Source organism: Carlito syrichta, unplaced genomic scaffold (genome assembly GCF_000164805.1).
Source record: "Carlito syrichta isolate Samal-C Ts95f unplaced genomic scaffold, Tarsius_syrichta-2.0.1 Scaffold307058, whole genome shotgun sequence".
Lineage (NCBI taxonomy): Eukaryota > Metazoa > Chordata > Mammalia > Primates > Tarsiidae > Carlito > Carlito syrichta.
In genome coordinates this window covers 154,671-161,751 of record NW_007251154.1, presented here as the reverse complement: position 1 = coordinate 161,751, position 7,081 = coordinate 154,671, and the positions used below count along the sequence as shown (strand labels likewise).

Below are 7,081 nucleotides of genomic sequence, written 5' to 3'. Positions count from 1 at the left end.
GGCTGCGGTGGCCGGGAGTGGCCACTGCACACCAGTCTGGGCGACAGAGTGAGACTCCAATTTAAAAAAAAAAAGTGTATGCTTTTGGGGGAGCACCCCTGGTATATTACAATGTAATAATAATAGAAATAAAGTGCACAATAAATGTAATCCACTTGAATCATCCCCAGACCATTTCCTCACCCCCACCCTAGTCCATGGAAAAATTGTCTTCCGTGAAACCAGTCCCTGATGCCAAAAAGGTTAGGGACCTCTGTTTTATACCATTTGATATTAAATCAGTAAATCAGGTTCTTCTGGTCACTTTCAGAAAGTACTTTACCCCTTTCAGAGTGCTATTATATAATGTTAATAGTAGTAATAATGTCTGAAAATTTATCTGCTCTTTATGGTTTATGAAATGATTTTACATTGATTATCTCATGTGAAAATCCTCATGACAACCTTATATAAGAGATAAAGATTCTTGTTCCTATTTTACAGACCAGATCAACTGAGTTACTTAAGGTACCCAACCAGAATGATAAGGCTGAGAGTGAATGTATTACATCCCAAATAGAAACCACAGGGGGCCGGATGCAGTGGTTCATGTTTGTAATCCCAGAACTTTGGGAGGCAGAGGCGAGAGATTGCCTGAGCCCATGGGTTCAAGATCAGCCTGGGCAATGTGGTGAGACCGCATCTTAACAAAAATTCATAAAATTAGCCAGGTGTGGTGTTGCATGCCACTAGTTCCAGCTACTTGGAAGGCTGAGGCAGAAGGATCGCCTGAGCCTGGAGGTTGACTGCAGTTTCTGTGAGTATGACAGAGTGAGAATCCAACTCAAAAAAAAAAAAAAAAAATAGAGGGCAACCCCCTCAGTTCCCTTCCCACTGTAGGAGCTTTTCTGTCCTCTCAATAAATCCTGCTTTCTCAAAAAAAAGAAAGAAAGAAAGAAAGAAAGAAAGAAAGAAAGAAAGAAAGAAAGAAACAAAGAAACAAAGAAACAAAGAAATCACAGGTACCTAGAAGACAGGAGCAAATGCATATCTTTTTTTCCCCTTTATTTTGTAAAGACGGGGTTCTTGTTATGTTGCCCAAGCTGGTCTTAAACTCCTGGGCTCAAGGGATCCTCGCACCATGGCCTCCCAAATTGCAGAGATTATAGGCACAAGCCACTGCACCCGGCCACATCCTTTTAAGGACACGAGAGAACTCAGTGTAAGCATTGGCAGGAATTATCTCAGTAACATACAAATTACATGCAAAATTGTGCAAACCGGGCTGCAGGGTTTTGGAACCAAGGACTTGGGAGTGTTTTGCAGAGGGTCACTGCAGCACCCATTCTGCTCCTTCTCACAAGCAAGAGCCAGAGAAAGCAGAGGCGATCGGGAGGGAAGAGGATATCAGGTCCTTCCAGCTGCTTTGTTCTTTCTTCTGAGAATTTCTGTGTGACAGAGAGGGAATGAGAAGAGAGACGGGCTCTTTGGTCAGTCGAGGTTTTGGAAAAGAGAAAATTGCTCTCTATGTGTGGCTCCTGATTTTCTTTCCCCGCCCTGCGGCTCTTGTCCAGAGTGAGTCAGGGTAAGGGAGCCCTCTTGAGACCCGAGGCTCTGAGTCTCCTTCCTGAGGCCCCAGGCCTCCCACTTCGGAGTGACAGGGATGCAAGCACACAGTGGAAGGAGAAGGGGGGGCTCGTCTCACCATGTGCCCCGCCTCCAAGTCCTGCCCTGGACGGAGGCTCCCTGCTGGAAAGGGCACGGTGTGATTCTTCTCTCCAGAAGGGAAAACACTTTGAGAATGGGGACCAAGATAAACTAGATAACCACCTTAAATTGAATGAAGAAGAACAAGGTGGTCCTTAAGCAGGAGAGGCAGGACCGCCTTGCCCACAGCATGGTCCAGTCTGGAGAGCCCATCATCGGGGCGACTCCGGGCTCCTCTTCTGTGACTTTATACCCTGTCCCCGAGGACCCGTCAGAAAGTGCAGCTGCTCTGGGGAGGAAAGCCACTGGGATGAGGCCGGACAAGCTATTTGTTTTGGCTTTCCAAGGAAGACTCCCTGGTCTGAATCCATTGGGTGACCATGCGGCCATGGTGGACAACATTCCTCAGAACATGAAACCACTTTGCCTGAGCCCAGCAGGTCACTTACCAAATGCCAGGCATGCTAAACAAATGATCGCATTTAATCCTCACATCTCTGTAAGACAGGAAGTATTCGGAACGTGGTTTTCCAGGGGAGGTCAAGACGAAAGTCAGAGAGCTAGCAGGTGGCAAGTCGGGGAGGGTGACCAGTGGACGGCACTGCCTGTCCGAGGAGCTGGGTATGGCCGGGACAATGTCCAGAGAGACAGGAAGCTTTGTCAGATGGAACCTGAGCGCCTTACCCCAGGGTGAGGGCCCAGGCTTTGGAGCGAGCAAAGCCCCGGGAGAGCAAAGGCCTTCAGGCTGGCCTGTGAAGGAGAAGACTTTTCCGAGGAGGCAGGGCCCTCGGTGCCCCACAGAAGTTGCCCAACCTCTGCGGCTAAACACAGACTGAGGTGAGGAAATCAGAACAACCTGGCAGAGAGCACAGAGAACAGAAAACATGCCGACGCCATCGGGCCCAGGGGCTGGGAGCGCTTGGCTGTGTGAGCCTTTTCTGAAGTAACCACCATTCCTCGGTGAACCGTGACATGAAGCACAGGGCCAGGCTGGGCCTTATATCCCAAGGAGCTCGGGAGCTTCCCAGACATCCCCTAAGTATAAGCTCCGGAAGAAAGGGGAGGTAAATGGCTGTGCTTTGGCCGGGACACTTGCCTCATTGGGCTGTGGTGACAGGTCTGGAGGGAGAAGGAGCGCTCAGGTGATGGACAGGGAGAAACAGGATTAGAGAGAGGGTTCTCAGCACGAGCCAGGGGTTTACCTACAAAGGGAGATGCCTGGGAAGCCCTTGACGGCCACCATGCCATCTCTTCCCTCCCAGTGTCTCCCTCTGTTGTCCTCTGAGCACGTACCAGGCTTCTCTAAAACACCCTTGCTTGGGACCTAGGACAAGAACAGGGGTGCCCAGGGCTTTGGGAGGCTGAGGGGAGTGGATTGCCTGAGCCTGCGGGTTCGAGACCCACCTGGGCAACTTGGCGAGACCTCATCTCTACAATAAATCAAAAATTAGCCGGGAGGGGCCACTGCACTCCAGTTTGGGCGACAGAGTGAGACTCCAACTCAAAAAAATAAAAAAAGAACAGGGGTGACCATACTCTTCTAATGAAATGGAGATAGTTTTAGCTTTTCAAGTGCCAGAGACACCCAGACAAGTGCCCAGGGACTTTTAATCTCATTGGCTCAACCAGGGATTTTTTTTTTGGTTGCCCACGCTGGAGTGCAGTGGCATGCCACGGCCACCGCAGCTTCGACCTGCAGGGCTCAGGTGATCCTTCCATCTCAGCCTTCCAAGTGGCTGCAACTACAGACGCACACCACCACGCCTGGCTAATTTTTTGATTGATTGTAGAGATGAGGTCTCACGAAGTTGCCCAGGCTGGTCTTGAACCCTTGGGCTCAGGCAATCCTCTCACCTCCACCTCCCAAAGTGCTGGGATTATAGGCGTGAGCCACCGCACCCAGCTCAACTAGGGATTTTGTCTCCAGAATTAGGTCACATGAGAGGCTACTATGTAGAAGAGTATTTCATTCTGGATAATTTTTTTTTAAATTCGGATCTCACTCTGTTACCCAGACTGGAGTATGGTGGCATGAACACGGTTCACTGCAGCCTCAAACTTCTGGGCTCAAGAAGCCCTCCCTCCTCAGCCTCCTGAGTAGCAGGGACTAGTTTTTTTTTATTTTTCATAGAGCCGAGGTCTCATTATAATGCCCAGGCTGGTCTTGAACTCCTGGGTTCCCAAAGTGCTGAGATGACAAATGTGAGCCATCATGCCTGGCCTACTTTGGACAAAACTTTTTAATTGGAGTCTCATTCTGTCGCCCAGTCTGGAGTACACAGTGGCACGCTCACGGCCACCCCAGCATAGATCTGCTGGGCTCAGGTGATCCTTCTACCTCAGCCTCCCAAGTAGCCGAAACTTCAGGTGCACGCCACCACGCCCGGCTAATTTTTTATTTATTGTAGAGATGTGGTCTCGCCAAGTCACCCGGGCTGGTCTTGAACCCGTGACCTCAGGAAATCCACTTGCCTCGGCCTCCCAAAGTGCTGGGATTACAGGCTGAGCTACTGAGCCCGGCTGACAAATCTTAAAGGTATGAGAAAGGAGAGCACTTGTCAGTGTCCTGACACCACTTCTAACATATAAGTGGTAACCAGGCCCGTTTCATAGTCTGGAGGTTTCTGTTCTTGGCATCTTGGCCTCTTTCCGATTTGTAGAATGGAGGTGGGGTGGGCTTCCTGGTGATGCCATGCAACCTGTAACACTGTCGCAGTTATTATCCCTGGGACCGGCATGATCACACCGTTCACTGCCGTCCAGTACACCCACACGGGTGATTATCTGGATCCCAAACCCGAACACCTGGCACTGCCACCGCCCAAGGATCCAGACTTGTGTCCTCCCAAGACCAAGCCCAAGCCCATGGACCGCCACAGGCTCCCTCTCTCTCTCACGCCGTCCAGAACAGCCAGCAGAACGCAAGAAGTCACGAGGCACAAACCACAAAGGGATTAGTCATCTAAAAGTACACAACCTGGTTACTCTGCACAGCTTGAGTTCATCCCAGCGATCGGTCATTATCTTCCCTTCGCTTCCTCCTTTCTTCCTCCAGGCTCCACCCTAAAGAAGTCCAAGTCTGCTCCTAGAGTTTTCCCGACCCTGGGACTTTGTCTCTAAACCTAATCCAGGCAGCCATTTGGAAGGGCAGCGCAGTCTGTTTTCCATACTCGGACATTCCCTTTAACCAGACCTTTCCTTTCCTGAGCATTCCCTCTACCTCAGCAAATTCTCATCAGCTTTTTCGAACCCATTTACCTCTGGCCCATTGAAAGTGCTCCTCTCTATCACTCCTCCTTCTAGATAAAATCCTCTGGAATGTATATCGTACCCTCGGAGAATATGCCTCACTTTTCCACTCGGCCCTTTCCTCCCACGTGCTTCCTACGTCAATCCCACCTCTCTGCCAGTCGCAGGACTTTCCCTTGCCCGTCAGATGCCCCTGCGATGGGTGTGTGAAGACGGATGAGGCCCTTGGGGGGGCCGTCCACACGTGCCCCTCCAGAATACCCCATGGCACACGCCGTCCCCGTGAAATGAACCAACTGCTTTAGGAGAACTGAAAAAGAGGGACACATGTAGTTTAGGGAGCCTGAGGAAGGCTTCCCAAGGCTGTGACAGTCGAACTGGTCTTTGAAGGGTAAGTAGAATTTCTTCAAGTAGAGGAAAGAATGAGAAGCAGGGATGGCCTTTGAAAGAGGCTGAGCGAGTCCTTTAAAAAAAAATCACACTCTTTTTGATAAATACAAAATGTTCCCACGTAGCCCCCTGATCTCTGAAACTCAGATGTACTCTCCTGGAGGCCCATATCTCTCCTTCGAAAATCACTTATTTACTGAAAGTGAAAGCTAACTATAGATTATTTCTTTTATTTTCTTTTCCTTCTTCCCTTCCTTTCTCTGTCTCTCTCTCTCTCTCTTTCTTTCTTTCTTCTTTTTCTTTTCTTTCTTTCTTTTTTTTCTTTTGGAGGTGGGGTCTCCCTCTGTTGCCCAGGCTGGAGAGCAGTAATGGCACAATCACAGCTCACCACAGCCTCGACTTCCTGGGCTCGGGTGGTCCTTCCACCTCAGCCTCCTGAGTAGCTGGAACTACAGGTGCACACCACCACAACCACATCTGATCTTTAAAATTTTCTGTAGAGACAAGGTCTCATTATGTTGCCCAGGTTGGTCTCGAACTCCTGGGCTCAAACGATTCTCCCGTCTTAGCCTCCCTAAGTGCTGGGATGACAGGCGTGAACAGCTGTGCCTGGCCTAGATGATTATTTGTATAACCTACAATGAAATCAGAGCAGGTTCTTTCACCAACCCCCCCTACTTTTACATATTCACACAAACCACTCACAGAATCCTCCCCAAGTCCCCCACGGCCTCTCAAGGACACGGGCTTGTGTGCTAACTGGAAGACCTCAAGACCTCAAGCCTGCCTCTTTTGAGGCGGGGACCACAGCCTCCCAGGCCAGGCAGCCTCCTTGTCTTTGCATGACAGCTGTTTGTTTTTCGTAGAACGCTGACAATGCACGCCACCCGGCATGTGAAGGCAAAGTTCTGCCCTTAGGCCTCTGGGAACCGGAGTGAGACAGACACGCAGCTCCGGGTGCAAAGGCAGCTCAGGCAGCCTGAGCCCTGAGGTGTCAGGCCCTTGTACCCCGCTCTGAGGAACAAAGAAAAATGAGCTCACTAGGAGGGAAGGAGGTCAGGCCCCAGAAGGGAGGCATTAGAAGGCGGATTGGGAGGCAAGAGTGCCATCTGCTGAGCCTCCCCTGGGCGTCACAGGCAAGACACCCCACCCCCACCATGTCGTGTCCCCCCCCCCCCCCCCCCGCCCTGCACTGATGGACCCAAATCAAGCCCAGGAGAGGAGGCTGGGAAGGAAAGGCAAAAAACAGTGGCTAAGGGTGGGTCTTCTTGAGGATATAGGATGACATCGTGTCAGACACTGCGTTTCCAGCTAGACCACCCTGGTGCCGGTCGCAAAAACTGTGCGTCTTGGACAAGCTGCTTAGCTTTTCTCAACCCCACTTTCCTCTCCTGGAAAATGGGTTCTAACAGGATTTAGATGAAATGGCGGCTGGCACATGGCCGAGGTACAATCATGACTCTTTCAGAAAAGGAAGTAAGTCATTTCTTCTTTTTTTTTTTTTTTTTTTGAGTCAGAGTTTCACTGTTGCCCAGGCTGGAGTGCAGTGGCACCCTTACGGCCACTGCAGCCTCGACCTGCTGAGCTCGGGAGATCCTGCCACCTCAGCCTTCCGAGTAGCTGGATCTATAGGCATGCACCACCGGCTGGGCTCAATTTTCTTGATTTATTGTAGAGATGAGGTCTCTCCAAGTTGCCTGTGGGCTCAGGCAATCCTCTCACCTCGGCCTCCCAAAGTGCTGGGATTATAGGCATG

General features: G+C 50.6%; 1 protein-coding gene across 1 annotated transcript in view; it reads left to right on the top strand.

Annotated features, from left to right (window-relative positions):
* NINJ2 (ninjurin 2) overlaps positions 1–7,081 on the top strand; it is a 120,273-nt gene that overhangs the window by 51,917 nt on the left and 61,275 nt on the right. The window lies entirely within an intron of this gene.